The following is a 19,270-nucleotide window of genomic DNA, read 5'->3' as shown; positions in this document are numbered from 1 at the left end:
GACCATGGTGTCTCGACGGACGTGTTGATCCCTAGTTTTGAAGTTGATGGTATTGGATTTCTATGGTTTTGGCCCTTGGTATTGAGCAAGGCCTAAGGCTATATAAGGAGAAGAAGATCATTAGGCAAATAAAATTGAAAAGTCTTGAATATCTGAAAAAGAAAGAGATCTGGTATGCAGGTTCTGGGTTGCTTGATCTAAGCTAAGGAGAGATCACACCGGTTGATGGAAGACTAGATCTAAGGACAGATCGGGATCTAATGGTTTGAAATGCACTATTATGATATGGTTGATTATGCCTATTTCTAGATCTGCATACTGATGCAATGTTATGTTCTGGGTCTAACTGATGTCTGGTACAGCTGCAAGTTAAGAGAATTTATTTTTAGATCTGTACGCAGGTTGTCTTTGTTAAAAGCATGTGTATACGCGGGTTTCTCTCATTGAAGTAGCGTATATCTTTTGAAGTTTGATTTTGGGGTTGCAGTTGGGTCTGACTGCTATTGCAGAGTTCTGTAGTCTGCTCTGTGTTCTGGTGACTGGTGTTGAAAGGGTTTCAGTGGTTCAGTGATTCAAAGATTGATGATGCTAGTATTGGTTGTTTTGTGCTTCAATGATCTGTTATGAAAGTTGAATGAATTGCGGTCTTCAGATTGTAATGTTGTGCTTCAGGAATATCCAGTCTGAAAATGTATGAAAAGTGGTACCTGAAGGAAAGAAGATTGTAGGCCAGCACCTACGTACTAGTATCTTAGCTAGTACAAGAGCAAAGGGGGTTGGAGCTCCCTTCCAAGGAAGTTTGGAGAACGAGAGAAGGTTGAAGCCTTCAGCAGGTTGTAGCCTGCGTACTGGTATAAGGCTGCACCAGTACAAAAGATTGTAAATTGAAGTTTCATATTAAAGAAAGATAGAGACGACTTGCAGCAGGTGGTTTTCACCCACATTGGGTTTCCACCTTATATCATGGTGTTCATGTGTGTGTTTTCTGTGTGATGATCTGTTCTGTTATACTGCACCTGTTTTACTATCATGGTTAATAATGTCCTGATGCATTTACTGAAGATAAGCTACTGAATCATAAGTTTTCTTGTTATACGCTGGTTTCTTTAGACACAGTAGCGTGTACACGCTGTTTCACTTAACTGAAGTAGCGTATATGTTTCTGAGCATAAAATGAAATTTTTTTTCTGATAATACTGATTCACCCCCCCTCTCAGTATTATTTCCAACAAAAGACCACATCGAGCATCAAGAAATGAATCCGATCATATCTTGTAATGCATTGGAAGAAATTACCACCCCTCAAACTCTCAAGATAGAAGGACATATCAAGAAGAAAAAGATTCAAGCAGTGAAAGATCACATCTAGCATCAACAACAAGTTCTCCAACTTTTAAAGGATAATGCCACTTTGGTGCAGAATCGAATGAAACAACAGGCATATCAACATTACAGTGAAAGAAGTTTTAATGTAAGCGATTGGGTATTTTTATGGCTACATCTCAAGCAAGCTATTTATGCAAAGGAAATGTTGGCAATACTACATGCACTTAAGAACTGGCGACCTTACCTAATGGGAAGACACTTCAAGGTAAAAATGGATCATGATAGTCTTAAATAATTTTTAGAACAAATATTATCTTTAGAAGAACAGAAAAAAATGGGTCACAAATATGTTGGGTTATGACTTTGAAATCATCTACAAAAAAGGGAGGAAAAATGTTGTTTCAGATACAATCTCAAGAAAGGATAAGGATGTGGAAGTATTGTTTTGTGCTATTTCTATTATCCAACTAGATTGGATAAACGAAGCAGGGGATGAATAGAAGAAGGACGAAGAAGTGTGGCCACTCATTCAAAAGTTGCAGAAGATCCCAGTTCAAACAATATTGACAGAACTTGACGAGGAAGGAAAAATCATATTGGAACCTGGAGCAGTCACAGAAACAAGAACTCAACAACTATGAAATCGATCAATTTCATAGTATCTCATCAAGTGGAAGAAATTACCCATTGAAGATTCCACATGGGAAGACAATAATTTTATACAGAAGCATCAAGAACTACTCAAGCATTGAAGACAACACTTTTTGAAGGAGAGGGGCATGTTAGGTCCCTATACTACTATTGTAACCCCTTATTGTTATTAGTACAACCCCCTTATTATGTTGGTGTGCCCATGTAGTCCCCATATTGTTATTATTGTGCCCTTACATTATTATTGTTATTTCGGCTCTAATTATATTATGAACCCTTAGACTCCTATATATAGAAAGGATGTCTTGTCATTTGTATCGTCCAAGAATTGTTCATTTGTGTAATGTAAAGGAGGTTTCCCCCTCAAAGAGGCTGAATTCTGAGGCGTTTATCTCTCTTTTCTATCTTTTTGTGAGTTGGTTTCATAATATAAGGCCAATCGGCATGGCTCTCCAGAAATGTGTAGAGCAGGCCAACAACCTTTCTCTAGAAAATTGCGCACAGCTAGCCAACCAGCCAGACCCACTTAGCCCAGAAACAGCACAAAATATTTTCCCTTAGTGACTGTCCATTGCATGTGTCGATAGGTTTCCCAGTTCTCTCCAAAACTACACAATCCTTCCTTCAATGTCAAGCATCTTTTCCCCAAAAAAGAAAAAATAAAAATAGTGAAAAAGAATCAATAGATTTTAGGGATCTATTTTTAGCAGCGGGAGTTACATGTAAAGTAGATTTTAGAAACTTCCCGCAAAGTGTCTCTTTTTCCTAGATTTGTGGCATGCGCATCATAAAACCTAAGTTTTCCAAATCTATTTAAACGACGCCTCAAAGCTCATTCTTCACATTCGATCTTGGAGCTCTGGCATTCCCAAGGCATCTAGGAACCTTCGGCACATTTGGCACAACTTTTCTGGGTAAGTTTGCTTTTCATGCCTTTTTCCGCTTTATCTATCACTTTTTTTTCTTAGCTTGTAAGAATGTTATTTTCCTTGTTTTATTGAATGATCGTTGGCATTTCAATTTGTTTTAATGTGTAGAAGTGTTGTTTCAATTTTTTCATTTCCTTTCCTTACTGTCGCATGCATAACATTGTTTCTACAATGACAGTCGTCATTACGGCGACTCTCTTCATGAGATTCATGGTTTTGTCATTTGCCTAATTTATGCATTGATCTAAATTGCATGCATTTCTATTCACCCATATTTGCACCATATTTGCACACGCATTCAATCTGTCACATTTTCAGGTTTCCCTTGGGCAAACTTGGGCAATCTTGCCCAGATCTTGCTTCTCCCAACATGCACTGTGCTTTCTTGGCAGTCAAGGCTCTGTCTTACCTCCAAGAATTGCATATAGGCTACCCACACTGGCTCCCAGTTGTGCTCTACTCAATTCTGGGAGGCAGTGTCCCAGCCCTACCCACTAGAACTGTGCAATGTGTAGTTCCAACTAGCAACCCAGCTAGATTGAACTGCACATTACGTAGTTTTAGTCAATAGTCAGCCTCTCTGGACTGTGCATTGCGCAGTTCTAGTCAGCAGTCAGCCTCATGGGCAGCTGAGATTGCACAGTTCCAGCTAACAGCCTCCTAGCCTCCTAGAGTCAATGCTGCGCAATATTGTCCAACAATCACTAGTTTGTTGCCTAATTGATTCTCGAGTTTCTTTATGTTTTTTATCCGACATTTTCTTGTCGTGAGTGTCCTCTCTGTCTATTGGTACCACATGTTTTTGAATAGCTTCTCAGCAGTATAGGTATCATGGCCTCCAATAAATCTGGATCAAAAGACACAATTTAAAGCAGTACTGGACATGGGGTTGAGCAGGGGTCTATGAGCTTTCCCATGTACACAGACACACACTTGTTCATTGAGAAGGACATCAAGATCACATGGCAAGACATCAACACTATATTCATAGATAACTTTGAGGAGAATCTAAAGGACCGACAGGTCTATTTAAACATCCATAAGTCAGGATTATACAAGGTTGCATGAAGGTATCCCACCTTCCCATGCACATATGTGATCCAATGGATTGTCTCACAAACTAATCCTGAGACAATGAAACTGAGCAGTGTCAGTGGGGTTGAACTTGCTTCCTTCATGACAGAATATTATCAATAGATGTATCATTTTTCGCAACCAGTGAACAGGATGGATGCACCATTCTACACTCCCAACAGCAACACAAATACAAGAGACATCTTGAAGTGTTGGGTAAGGGATCCATCAAAGTTTAGGATGACACCCAACCAGATATACAAGATGAATACACTCAGGAAGGCTTACCAATTCTTGGTCATATTTTCATGTCGCTTGTATGGCCAGGGGAGTACAGAGACCTTCTCGCAAAGTTGGGTTGTTATGTTGGATCTATTGGAAAGTGAAGGAAAACCATTCATCTGGTCCAACATGTTGGTTCTCAAGCTAAAAGTGCATGTATCCAATGCCCAGAGTCCACCCAAGGATCAACAAGCAAGATACTTCATGTTTGCCTACCTGCTCGATGCAATCTGTGCTCGTCAACTATTTCCTGCATGGGTTGGCATGGACACCTTTGAGAATGTTGTGAATGTATATTGCAAGTTACTCTTAGAATGTAGCTACCGAGGAGTCATGGTTACACTATCTGACTACTTCAATTCCCCTTTATACATGATGAACTTTGAATAAGATCCACTTTGCATGTCCCTAGTAGCAATGGAGGCGTTGTTGAACATTGTAGATTGGTACGCTTCACCCGATGGCATCTTCATCAGGATGTACAACACAAAGAAGGCTTTGCATGTGTTGCCGAGGTTTGCCACGAACAATTTGGTCATGCAGGAGATTGCATACCACATTTCGACAGGGTTATCAGCTGAATTGCATAGGAGGAAGAAGGCACCATGCCCTATGCTTTCTTTGCGAATTGGGTTGTACGCGATCTGTAGTTTGAAAGAAGTGGATGTCGAGGTCGAGGAATTCAAGAATTTTAATTTTGACACCAAGAGTTTCAATCTGCATGATTCACATGGCTTATGCAGGGACCACTGTGTGAGAGTGTACTATTATTGGATCCACAGGGTATGTCATTGTCCAAAGGAAGACTCATGGAGATATTTCTATAACTCCTCTAGGCTCAATGAACTAGTCAGCATGGCAATAGAGTGGCTAGAAGCACTCAAGGTAGCAGCACCACAGGGAGCAACAACAACAACAGTAGCGAGAAACAAACCTGTGCAAGAGAAAGGCAAGAGGAAGATTGTCGAAAGCACAGAGACAAAGAAAAGTTACAAGTTCAAGGTATATGCACTTGTCGAGAGGGTATGTTTGGAGATAGAAGCAAAGAGGTGACAGCATGACAGGAGAGGAGCGTAGAAAAAGAGAGATAAGAAAAGGCTAGAAGAGATGGAAAGGAAGTTGCAGGAAGTAGAGCAGAAGCTCAAGGAAGAACAAGAGTTGCGCAAAAGAGAGCAGGAAGCACAGCAGGAACAGGAAGAGGAAGAGGAGGAATTTCAAGGTGCTAAGACAGTACAAATTGTGATGATACAAGTTGAAGACTCGGAACCAACAGCAGATGAGGAACAGGGTGAGTAGCCGCAGGAACACAAACTTGATCAACACGATGAATTGATAATAGAACATATAGACATGGAAATGAAGTAGTTGAAACAAGATCAGGACACCGAACTCATGCTAAAATAAACCAAGGTCACTCCACAGGCTTCACCAGCTCCAGCAACATATCAAGTCCCAGGTGAGGAAGGGGATATTTTCCTCCTTGAGGATAATCTAAGAACAGATGTGTACAACATAGCCTTTGATGAGTGACAACACAAAGTTGTACAAGCACGTAGAGCGCACACCCGAATGAGCATGCATCACATGTGCACTTTGAAGAACAGGTGATTATGTTAGATGTACAAAGGCATCCAGCTACCTTGGATGATGATACAAAGTATTATGTCAAAGCCACGAGCTTAAGTGTGAAGTTCTTGATTGAAGAAAATGAGCGCATGGATAAGGAGTTGCAAGCATCCAGGTAGAGAGAGGAACAATCAACAGGTTCCGCCAGAGCAAAGATTAAGAAAGTGATACTTTCTGAAGTATTAGCTCTTGAGACAGTCACGTGGAGACTATATGACAGGTTCATCATTGTGCATAAAGTAGTTGTCCATATACATGGTCATCTGCAGCACTGCACTAAGATAGCGAGAACACTCACAGACATACATGTTGTTGTTGATCATGTACAAACATGGACAATGAGATACAAGGGAGCCCCACTTCGCTTGCAAAAGATGATGAAGCCACAGGTAGAATTGGACAAAGCACGCAATCGAAGTCTAATCCAAAACTATGAGGAACTCCAGCTGCTCATCATGAGTGCTGAGGCTTCATATGCATGATTATTCAAAAGTTTGGATGTCATGGTGAGAAAGTATGGCACCCTGTCACTTGGTATGCTCACCAAGGCCAAAGAGAAGAAACAAGTCAGATTGAACCTCAATGCATACTTTGATCAATTGATGCTCATGGCCACCAACGCATATTTGCAAATCAACGAAGATAACATGTGGATGTACATCACCGATTCAACCTTGCTCGGGACTAAGCTACGCATGTTAGAGGACGAGTTAGACAGAGGTTCCAAATCAGTATACCCGGAAGCAATGGAGGCAAGATTTCATTTCCATGAAGAGATCATCAAAGAGTACGCAGACACCATTGCGCACTACCAAGTATGGCATCAGTTAGTCATCAAGGATCATGGAGGGGATGTTGATGAGTTGGTCTTTCCACAGTCGTCTGAGTCTTAGTGTTGTCTTGTCTGGCTGGCTCAAGCCCATTTTTTTCCCACATGAGTATATGTGGAAAATGTATTATTTTTGTAAATATGATGTAAATTGAAATTAAAAGTGTCATTAGTGGAATGAAAATGGTCATATGTAATGCAAAGAGTTATGTAATGAAGTTTAAGAGTCATAAGGGTAGTCCAAGAGCCACAAAGGGGAAATTCAAGGGTCACCCCACTCTTTGCTATAAATATAACCTCATAAATCATAGAATAGGATTTTGGGAGCCAATCTTTTGCTAGGCATTTCTTAGAGAAAGGATTGGAGAGTATTGTGACGAGCCTTGTCTTATCCATAGTGCATAGTGAGTACATCTCTTTGGAGGAGCAGGTGGTGTTGAATGTAATGTTCCACTATTGGGGCTAGTGGTTGTCATGGTTGTATGTATGGATGGAACTTTCACTTTTCTATAATATAATAGAGCCAACACATTTTCATGCAGATGTTGTTATTGTAGTTGGACTATTATGGTTTCTTTAGAAATTTATGTTATTTAACTTACGCATTCATGTATGAACTACTTTGTACATGATTGTATGAATCTTGTTGGAATTGTGTTGTTGATTTAACCCATCACATTGGATTGTGGACTATTCCGCTTCCAACCCATGTTGTCATTATGCTTATGTGTTACTTTCAGGTTGTGTACTATTACAAGCTTCTAAGGGACACACTTCCTTTTCCCCTTCATTTGTTAAAACCTCCCCATCCAACTCTCTTGACTCGCTACAAAGTGACACACTTGCTTCTAACAAAGATATATTTCTTACCTCTACGTGCTATCACAATCAAGGCATAGATTTACTACCCACTGCTCGAACTCCCACTCCAAATGGTTTGAGGTATATTTGGGACTTCTTACTAGGGATATCCCCTAATATGTTGGTAGGTCTAGCACTGTCAACATTTCTGACGCTAGAAGGAGGTCCAAATGACAAGTTGAGTCCTCAAAGTCCATTTTGAATCTCTACACATCTATCATAACTAATTGTACACTTCGTCTCTGAGATGTATGTCTTATGGAAATGACTTTGAAATACCGGAGGATCTCTAGAATGACTTGTCATAAAACACATACAAAGGTGAAGGTAGGACAACCTAGCTTAGACATAGATCTATCTTTTCTAGGCTTTATGATAGGTGTGGAATCTATGAGGATTACATGACCTGCTCGTTGTTCACATTCACGCTTCGAGGGCACCCATTGCAATGGTGTGTCACACTGCCCGATCAATCTATTCACTCTCTTAATCACTTTGTTGTAGAGGTGGATCGTGCTTTCCATCATTTTGACCGTAAAGAACTTAACAAAAAAATTCTGGAATTACGGAAAGCTCCTGATGAATCCTTGTTGCAATTTTGGGAACACTTTCGTAATCTTGCATTTCAATTCCCAGAGGATGAAATTGACTAGAAATTTCTTCATGAAATATTTCACTATCTTCTTCACATATCTGAAAATCCACAAGTGTTAGAATCATTCAAACCCCTCCCAGCATACCTCGGTGTTAGAGCTGCCAAATCCAAGGTGGACAAGGTTGTTGTCACAAGTGATTGTCCATCCTCATCTCATCAAACAAATTTATCCCCGAAATGCAAGGTGGGAGAAGGTGCACACCCATCTGTTGAACCATCACATCCTCCCACCCTGCCTACTCTTGATTTTTACATATATTTGGCTTGCAAGATTGTTGGTTGTCACATAGACATGTTTCCTTAACGTTCATCCCCACGCTCTATTGATCCTCTAGATTGTACTATGTTGTGTTCTCTTGTTCTGGACTCCACACTTGTTGTTCACCATGATCAATTTATCAATGGAGTTGATATTGAGAAGCCAACTTGAGCTATCATTTATGATGAGTATGTGTGGGAATTTGAAGAAGAACCTACATTAAAGGATGACCTCCTTCTATTTGTACCTCATCCGCTCTTTTTTGACATCTTTGGTGATTCTTCCATTGTTAATTTTCCGTGCGAAAATTCATTCCCACATTCACAGAACACGCGGAATGTCAATCTATCATTGCATAGCGGAGAGTACACATATTTCCTTACAAATCCACACAATATTTCATCTGTAATTTCCAGAAATTCAAAGGGTGAACATTCTTGTTTCTCATCAACCCCTCTATATGATTCGTTAGATCGTGGTTTTCGTGATCTCTCGACTCCTTCATTCGATCACAATAATGATTCATTCACTGTTGATCTTTCTAAGCCACCCGTCTTTGATGATCTACATGCTGATGAAGTCAAAACCCCTCAAGATGTCGAGGCACTTCAGCCCAAGCTGATGGTTATGTCAAGCCCTCGTTGTCTTCAGTTCAATTCCACTTCAGATCAGAAATCTAATGAAAGAGCCAAGACATCACTCTCCTGTTTACATTGAATATCAATCTAGTTCAGAGATTCCACATCCTCCACCTGAATCACATGATCCTGTCGCTCATGCATTGGAGGAATCATACACAACGAGCACTATTGCTAGATGTAAGTTGTCTTTCTTTCTCATGTTGGCTCATTTGTCATGGTTAAAAGGGTGTGCATGTCTATCGTTTGCAAATAGTGTGATTCATAACCATGATATGTCCGCATAATGCTTATCTTGCACTTTTATTCTTTTAATTTATGTGGACATTTTTAAACTTGGAGGGTGTTGGTCTTCACTATTATATTTTTCTTGTTTGTTGGTTTACATGATTACCTTTCTTGTAAACCATGCCTTCATTAACATGGGTCAACCAATCGTTGATGGCTGCATTGGAAATATCACTTTACGTAAGCCAACCCATGCATTGTTTAGTTTAGGAGTAGTGTTTGCTCTTTTTTCTGCTTTGTTTTCATGCTTGCTTTGTTTACCTTGTTTGTGTTGCTTGTTTACCTACTTTGCTTTCTTTCTTTTCTTTCATTTACATTTTTCCTTTTCTTTCTTGCTTGTTTTCTTGTTGTATGCCCATAGGTTTAGTTTCGCATGAAACTGTGTGTGGCTCTTGAGACCAGTATGGTAAAGTACAAGAGGACTTGTACAACTATCAACGCTTGGTTATCTATTGTCCTCTCTCTTCATGATGAGCTTGTTTTCTTCAATCGATGATACCTTGATGGAAAATATGTTATGTTCAAAGTGGATCTTGGTAAAAACACAATTCTTTCACTTTAACTAATACTGCCTACTCTAATCAGTTATTTTGGTTTAATCCTTTTCAGCTCAGTCAAGTAGAGTAAGGTGAGGGGGAAAACCTTAACAAGTATGTTAGAGGTATATATAAAATAGTTCTATGAAGGGACAAGCTCTTCTTCTCTCAGTAATTCAGGATCCCTCTTCCACCTCTGAAATAAATAAGTTCCTATGCGCAGTTCTTCGAAACATAAAAAAAAAAAATGATGAAAAATGGAAAAAATAAATAAGGTGAAAGAAGAGAAAGGCTTCCTGCACAGAGAGGTGATGCAAGTAACTTCGCCAAGGTACTGACCAGGCTTGCTGGCAACGGAGCAATGCTTGTGTCCCTGCGTGAATTAGTTGGGATATTGTCCAGGCCTGCTTGTAGTGGAGAAACACCAAAGATGAAACTAAGACTCTTACATCTATATTACTTGTGCACCAATATAGCCCTCATCCCCAATTGAAACAACTCATCCAACTTGGCTTGGTATGTGTGTTAACCGATCAAGAGAATGGCGGGGAATATATATTTAACTCAAGCCATGATGATCAAAGAATCAAAAAATACTTCCAGAGGAGTTAGACTCGCTTTTCAAGAATAAGGTCCATACAAAGTGTTGGAGTTCTACCAGTGTGTCGCCAATGTTGTAGTGGCTACAACCACCCTCCAAAATTTCTCCTTTGCTTTGTTTTGGATCCTCCCTCCTCGAAATCATAGTAGCTATCCTAAATTGATTATGTGCTTATGTTTAATTGATTTTATCCATCTCTTAACACTTTTGTTCACTTACTTGTTCCATCAACCAACCACAAGCTGACGCAACACTTAGTACACATCCAGTCTTTGTGCTATCGGCAAAAACTACACAACCTTGGAGGGAATTCTATCTTCCCCTGAGGAATTGCATAAATCATCCTAACAATTGCCTTGCTTTAAAAAATTGTGCAAAGAAGGCCAGCCAGCCTTGCTATAGAAAATTTTGCAGAGCAAGCTAGTTGGCACTGCTCTCTAGAAATGCACAGAGCAAGCTAGCAACCTTTCTCTAGAAAATTGCGCAAAGTTGTCCATCCAACCAGGGCCACTCAACCTATAATTGTGCAATCCTTCCTTGCATGTCGAATAACTTTTCTGCAAAAAATAAAAAAGAAGAAAAGCGAAAAAGAATCCCTAGATTTTAGGGATCTATTTTTAGTAGCGGGAGTTACATGCAAAGTCGATTTTAGAAACTTCCTGCCAAGTGTCACTTTTTCCTAGATTTGTGGCATGCACGTCATAAACCCTAAGTTCACCAAATCTATTTAAATGACGCCTCAAAGCTCATTCTTTACATTCGATCTTGGAACTCTGGCATTCTTGAGGCACCTAGGACCCTTCGGCACAGTTGGCACAAATTTTCCGAGTAAGTTTTATTTTAATGCCTTTTATCGTTTTTTCTGTATCTTTTTATTTCTCGAATTGTATGAGTGATGTTTTCCTTGTTTTATTGAACGACCACTTGCATTTCAATATGTTTTAACTTTTATAAGCATTGTTTCAAGTTTTGCATTTCCTTTCCTTAGTGTCACATGCATAACATTGTTTCTGCACTGTTAGTCGTCATTGCAGCAACTCTCTTCATGAGCTTCATGGTTTTACCATTTGACTGATTTCTACACTTATCTGTATTGCATGCATGTCTATTCACCCAGATCTACCCCAGCTTTTCACACATATTCAGTCTATCACACTTTTAGGTTACCCTTGGGTAGATCTGGGATATCTTGGCCAAATCGTGCTTCTCCCAGCATGCACTGTGCATTCTTGGCAATCAAGGCTATGTCTTGCCTCTAGGAATTGCACAGAGGCAGCCCACACTGGATCCTAGCTGTGCTCTGTGCAATCATGGGAGGCAGTGTCCTAGTCCTACCCATTGGAATTGCGCAATGCATGATTCTAGCCAGTAACCTAGCCTAACTAAACTATGCATTAATTAGTTTCAGTCAGCAGTGAGCCTCTCTGGACTGCGCATCACACAGTTCTAGTTAGCAGTGAGCCTCACTAGCAGCTAAGACTGCACAATGCGCAATGCGCAGTTCCAGCTGACAGTCTCCCAACTTGCCAGAGTTAATGATGAGCAATATTGCCCAGCAGTCACCAGTTTGTTGGCCTATTGATTCTCAAGTTCCTTTATGTTTTTTAGCTTACATTATCTTGTTGTGAGTGTCCTCTTTATCTCTAGGTACCATAGGTTTTTGAACAACTTCTCAGTAGTACAGCGATCATGGCCTCCAAGAAAGTTGGATCAAAAGGCACAACTGAAAGTAGTACTGGAGATGTTCTTGAGCATGGGTCTATGAGCTTACCTATGTACACAAACACACACTTGTTCATTGAGAAGGACATCAATATCACATGGCAAGACATCAACACTATATTCGCAGGCATCTTTGAGGATAATCTAGAGGACCGACAGGTCTATGTAAACATCCATAAGTCAAGATTATACAAGGTTGCATGTAGGTATCCCACCTTCCCATGCGCAAATGTGATCCACTCGATTGTCTCACATTGATCCTGAGACGATGATACTAAGTAGTGTCAATGTAGTAGAACTTTCTTCCTCCATGATGGAAGATTATCAACAGATGTATCATTTACCTCAACCAGTGAAAAGGATGGATGCACCATTCTGCACTCCCAACATCAACACGAATACAAGAGACATCTTGAAGCGTTGGGTAAGGGAGCCATAAAAGTTTAGGATGACACCCAACCAAATATACAAGCAAAAACACTCATGAAGGCTTACCAATTATTGGTCATCTTTGCATGCCACTTGTATGACCAAGGGAGTACAGAGACATTCCCACAGAGTTGGGTTGTTATGTTGGATCAGCTAGAAAGTGAAGGATAGTCATTAAACTGGTTTGAAATGTTGACTCTCTAGCTGAAATTGCATGTATCAAACATTCAGAGTCCTCCCAAGGATCAACAAGCAAGATTCTTCATGTCTGCCTACCTGCTCGATGCAATTTGTCCCCGTCAACTATTTCTTGGCATGGGTTGGGCATAGACACCTTCATAGAATCTTGTGAATGTATATTGCAAGTTGCTATGAGAATGCAACTACCGACAAGTCATGGATAGACTATCTAACCACTTCATTTCCCCTTTGTCCATGATGATCTTTGTACAAGATCCACCTTGCATGTCCTACGCAGCGATGGAGGCATTGTTGGACATTCCATATTGGTACTCCTCACCTGATGGAACCTTCATTAGGAAGTACAACGTGGAGAAGGCTCTGCATGTATTGTCGATATTTTCCACAGAAAATATGGTCATACAAGAGGTTGCATACCACATCTCGATAGGCTTATTAGCTGGATTTCATAGGAAGAAGAAGGCACCATGGCCTATGCTTCCTTTACGAATTGGGTTGTATGAAATCCAGTTTGAAAGAAGCGGACATTGAGGTCGAGGACTTCAATTATTTTAAGTTCGGCACCAAGAGTTTCAATCCATACAATCCACATGGCTTATGCAGGGACCACTGTGTGAGAGTGTACTATTCTTGGATCCACAGGGCATGCCATTGGCTAAAGGAAGACCCATGGAGATATTGCTATAACTCCTCTAGGCTCAATGAAGTCATCATGGCAGTGGAGTGGCTAGAAACACTCAAGGTGCTAGCACCACATGGACCAAAAACAACAGCAACAGGAAGAAACAAACTTGTGCAAGACAAAGGAAAGAGGAACATTTGCGAAAGCATGGAGACAGAGTAAATCTAAAAGTTCAAGGTAGATGCACTTGTCAAGAGGGTATCTTTGGAGATAGATGAAAAGAGGTGACAACGCAATAGGAGAGGAGCATAAAAAATGAGAGATAAGGAAAGTCTGGAAGAGATGGAAACGAAGTTGCAAGAAGTAGAGAAAAAACTCAAAGAAGAACAAGAGTTGCGCAGCAGATAGAAGGAAGCATTGTTGAGCCCCAATTTTGCCTAATTTTGACATCTTTCTTAGACTTTACCTCTCCAATTTTGAACTCTCCTAGACCCCTAATTGTGCTTATTTCGGTTATATCATCTAGGTTTTGGCCAAAAGGGTGCTATATGTTTGAGGTATGCAAATTAAAATAAAAAGTGTCATTTTACCTTAATCTTAAGCATTCCTTAAGCTAGTTATTTCCTTATTGAATTACCATGCCAACTAATCTAGTAATCTTATGCAGATTTGATTTGGTTTGAAACAATCCCGCAATTTCCTATAAACAACTTGTGTGGTCATATTTCCTACAGACGCTCTGAAATTCCTGTAGATACAGATTTCCCGCAACTGCCCAGATTTCTTACAACAAAATTGGCGGTTATCTATGTTCCACTCACTTCCAAATAAAATGAGAACATGGGTTTTGTGGGGAATTCATGGATGTTGTCCTATTGGATGTTTCTAATCCACCATCAAAACTACCTAGATTTGCATACCTCTCCTCGTTGGCCACATGAGGGAAAAATCCAGCTATGTAACGAATTTTATCTAATCCATGCTTTCAGTCATGGATTAGACTCAGTAGAGCTAGTTTTAATAGTTTGTACTGGTATTGATAGCTAATAGCTCAGAATAGTAATATTCCTCATTCGAGCCAATTATGGGCTTTTGAACTTATATAAATACGATTATGTTTTATATTGTAAGGGGTTGGGTTGGGTTTACTGATAGCATATATCAAATTGTACTTGGCTGTAATATTTCCAGATTAATATAATACTTTATGTTCTGTCTATTTTACTGAGCAAGCCCTTTTCATTTTGTAGGGGTTGTGAGAAAGGGAGAGCCCCCTTTGCTCACAACTCCCTTAGTTGTAGTGTGTGTGCATTTTAATTCTTTTATGCAGTAATAACTTGTTTACACAACTAATGTACTCTTTCTGATATTTCAGCAACAAATGTTCCATTGGTTGAATGATTAAGTTTTCATGTTAATGTGTTGATTTCATTTAATCAAATATTTGATTTACATTGTTAAATGATTTCCTTATTGTTGTAAGTTTGATTTCCTATCTTTTCTAATCAACATCAGCAATACTAAGAGTTGTAGAGGGATGTTTAAATCCACTCCATAGCCTTTTTCTGCCAAATGTTGATGCAGAAAAGAGGCATTAGTTTTTTGTATGATTGATTGGTTTGATTAGTAAGCACTCAAGGTATTAAGCCTGCATATATTTTGCACAGCATCTCATAAGCTTACCTTCCCTGGGTTGATGATTCATGTTGAAAAATTATAAGTTTATACTTTGACTCAACATTTTGGCCCTGTTAGGTGCCAAGGGATAATACCGAAAGTGTTTTAGTATTATGTGTACTATTTGAAATTTTTAGGACTGGGGGAGTTGAAGTGGTAAGATGAAGGGAAAAGCCTATGCACCTGCAGAGGTCAGAAATTCACCAAAGTCATGTCCTGATTGCTTAGTATATAGTTTTCTTTGAATTTGTTTACATAGTATATGGTAGGGTCCAATATTTACAAATGTATTTTGTGGTGGTGTGTGATGAGCCCCAAAAATGGATAATTATTTGGGTTCATTCAACCTCCTAATTTGACTTAATCCACCATTCTCATTAGTTTATTGCATGTTTTTTATTATATTTATGCTAATAGAGTGAATTGGGTTAGTCATTATGCCAATAAGTTTAATGTGTGCTTTGTGTAGCCTTTTTGGTCAATTTGGAGACAAAGTCAATGGTTGAAATGAGCACTTGGCAGCCAAATTTGTGGAGAGTATTTTTAGGAAGGTGTTCCCTTCATTTATGGGCCCTTACCTCGAATTCTCCACCATCAGCTCAGAGTTCAAAGACCACCAAATCAATTAGCACAAGGGCAGCCAGGCAAGTCAAGTAGGACTGCTGTTAACTACAAGTTTTGGGCAGCCGAGTCCCTAACGTTTAGGAGGACTGTTGGGTCCTCAATTGGTATAAATAAGAAGGCTTAGGGCCTCATTTTGGTTAGCTAGTGGTTAGTCATTTTGTAGCCAATGGTTAGTCATTTTGTAGGCAAAAGTTAGCTAGTTTGTAGTTCGATTTTTAGGCAGTAGATTAGCTTTGCTTTCAGCACATTTTCAAGTTTCCCTTGTGGACAGTTTTGATGTAACTCTTCTTTTCTTGCTCAATAAAGATGAATCCAGCTTTGCACCAGCTCTAAATCTCTATTAGGAGGCTGTAACTCTTGGGGTTGGGCCCATCTCAAGCGCCCAGTACCTCCTTTGTTTATCTTTATGTGTTTTTGTTGCATTCTTAGAATAAAATCTGCTATTTATATTTAAAACTTGCTTTATTATTTAGATTTCTTTTGATGGTTAAAGTAGCTTCTCATGTTTGGAATATATTGGTAGGATAATAACAAGAAAAAAGCTCAAAAAAAGGGTCAGCAAACACTTTTGGTTTCACCTCTTCCTTATTGGATCAAGGGCTAGAGTTGGAATAACCTTGTTGTCCCAAACAAAAACACTAGTTTGCTTTACCATGCAATCCTTAATGTGTTGTTTTCATTTGCAGAGGTTGGTTACATGTTCAGATCTTTGAATGATTCATTTCATAGTTAATATACATGGTTTCATTGCAAATAAAGTTGTTGTCCATTCTCGTTACTGTTAGCCAGATCATATTAGGGTAGCATAGCTAGATCTTTGTTTTCTTGCATGTCTTTGTTGGTTCAGTTGGAAACACAAATTGCAGAGCACCTATACCACTTCTCTATCTGCCCAGACTCCCTCAAACCCATCTTCTCCATCTCTTAACTTGGTTTCTTGCCTCACGTTGCCACATTGCCCTCATAACCCTACCTTTTGTGCAGCATTATTCCAGCCTTCTTGGAACAAGTCCAGCCATCTACACCTTCTCCTAAACTCCATCCTCCAAGTCTTGAACTCCCCTACACCCCTATTTCACCTCCATACTCATTCCTCCACCTTTTTCCCTCCATCCATGCTCCAAAATTCCATTACTAAACATCCTGTAGAAAAATTACAGAACATCCTGTAGAAATCCCAGAACATCCTGTAGAACCCCTGCAGACTTCCTGTAGAAGCTCACGAATGAGGTTTCTTGATAGCCAAACTCTGTGAAACTCTCTGGAAGGGTGTTGGGGACTCCTTAGACCCTCTCTGAACCTTCCTGACCTCTTCCAAGCATTTCTCCTCCTTGATCCACCTCTGCACAGTCAAAAATAGTTAAAAGCACATGCATGATAATTCCAACAACTTAATCAAAAATACAAAAAGATGTTTTCTTCAGATAGAGGTATTCTAGACACATGTATTTTACCTTCATAGAAGTAATGGCATCTCTTTCAGTAGTTTGCATGCTCTCCTTTGCGTCAGTAGGACTAGCTAGTAGAATTAGGGTTTGCGTTTCTTTTTGGCTTTCAGTTTCTTTTTGCAATTAGATTAGCTTCCTTCGAGTTAGCTTTCATCCATCAATTAAAAAGCTTCTTCTAAGAGCTCATAGAAGTTGGCTTAAGCTCCTAGTGGACTTGTGCCAGCTGACCAAGTGACAGTTGCGGCAAGAGCTAGTACTTGTGCATACAGCACCGTCGCTTCCAAGTTTGTTACGAACTACCGGGTTGATAAAATTAAAGAAGGGAGTTCCAGGAGTTGTAGCATTATTGCTACAATATTGGAGCCCACCATCTTTTTGGCGCCTTTGACGAGGAAGCGTCAGAGTATTGGTGATTGCCGCTTTTCTTCTATTTTCCACTACAATCTTTTGCTAAGTAGTTTATTTCATTTCCATTATGCAATTTCGTTTATGCAAAAGTAGATTAGCATTTCCCGCTTTCATAGATTAGCATTTCAATTCCGCAATTTCATTTCTGCAAGCGTAGATTAGCATTTCAATTCTGCAAGCGTAGATTAGCATTTCATTCTTGTAATTTCATTTGAGCAAAATAGATTAGTCCTTTCCTGCTTTCATTTCAATTCTGCATTTTCATTTCAGCAAGATAGTTAGTTGCAGTTCAATCTATTTTAGTTTTTGCAGGTACAAGAAGAAAAATACAAAAATCAACCAAAAAGATTTCATTTCATGCCTTGTAGGAGTAGAGATAAGTTAGAAAAATGATTGCACAACACCCCCACTGCTTCACACAGCCAACATTCTCTCTTCTTCGATGGTTGTGATTAAAGAACCCTTAGGTGGACAACAAGACATATTTGAAGAACCTCAAGGGAAGAAGAAGAAGAAGAAAACATTCCTCTGGAGCAAATGGCTACAAATAGAAATGTTGGGAGCAGCACCTTGTCCAAAGACGAATTTGAAGATCAAATGGAAGATTTCAAGAGTGATATGAGGCAGTTTCTTGCCATGCAACTGGATACCTTGCGGATCCAAAAGAAGCAAGAAGAAGCCAAGAGGGCTTTGGCCATTTTTTGTCCTAGGTGCACTAGAAAGCATCCTAGGAACGAATGTCCATTGTACTCCATAGAAGTGTGTTTTGTATGTGAAGAATACCATCCTACAGATCAGTGCCTTTCCTTACCCAGAATCAAAGCCGCATATCAGACAGCCAAAGGAGCCACTGAATCACTCTATTATATGAACCAAAGGAGGCCACATGAACCTAGATCTTATCAGCAGGAACTGCAAGGGACACCCGAGACCTATTATGACCCCTATCAAGCCACTTTCATGCCTTCTTGGGGTCCCCCTGCTCATCCTTCCTAGTTCACACCTCCTCCTTGTTCCTTCCCAGATCCATACTATTTCCAACCAGTTGCTCATTTGTTTCACTCTTATGCTCAGCCACAGCCTCAGTGGAATGCACCTCATCAGGGGTGGAGGCCCCAATACAACACTCCTCCCGCTTCTTTTCCTCCACCACCTGCTCGTCCACAACCATCACCTCCTGCTCCACCAAGGCAACCCTAAATGCCTACTCAACCACAACCCCATCCGCATCCATCTCAAATACACACCTCCACTCAACTACCCGTACCACCATTTCCAAAACCATACCACGGAGCAGCTCAACCCAATTGCAATGCTGAGGCACAACATGTCCAAATGACTCCTCTTGAGCTCGATGATCTTCACCATAGCTTAGGAAGAGTGTTGCAAAACAGAGATTATATGGACAACATTGAAGGACCAAAGGCAAAAGAAGATTCAAAAGAGAAGATCAAAGAACCATGGGCTGCACTTGATGAAGAGAAGACATCAGAAGCAGAGATCAAGAAAGCTCCCTCATGGTTACCATCAAATCTTCCATGTATTCAAGAGAAAGATCATCAAACAGAGGGAGATGAGAAAGTC

Source organism: Pinus tabuliformis, chromosome 2_2 (genome assembly GCF_031772625.1).
Source record: "Pinus tabuliformis cultivar Carrire ecotype Pingquan chromosome 2_2, CPIR1, whole genome shotgun sequence".
NCBI classification, from domain to species: Eukaryota; Viridiplantae; Streptophyta; class Pinopsida; order Pinales; family Pinaceae; genus Pinus; species Pinus tabuliformis.
Note: the sequence above shows the minus strand (reverse complement) of the source record.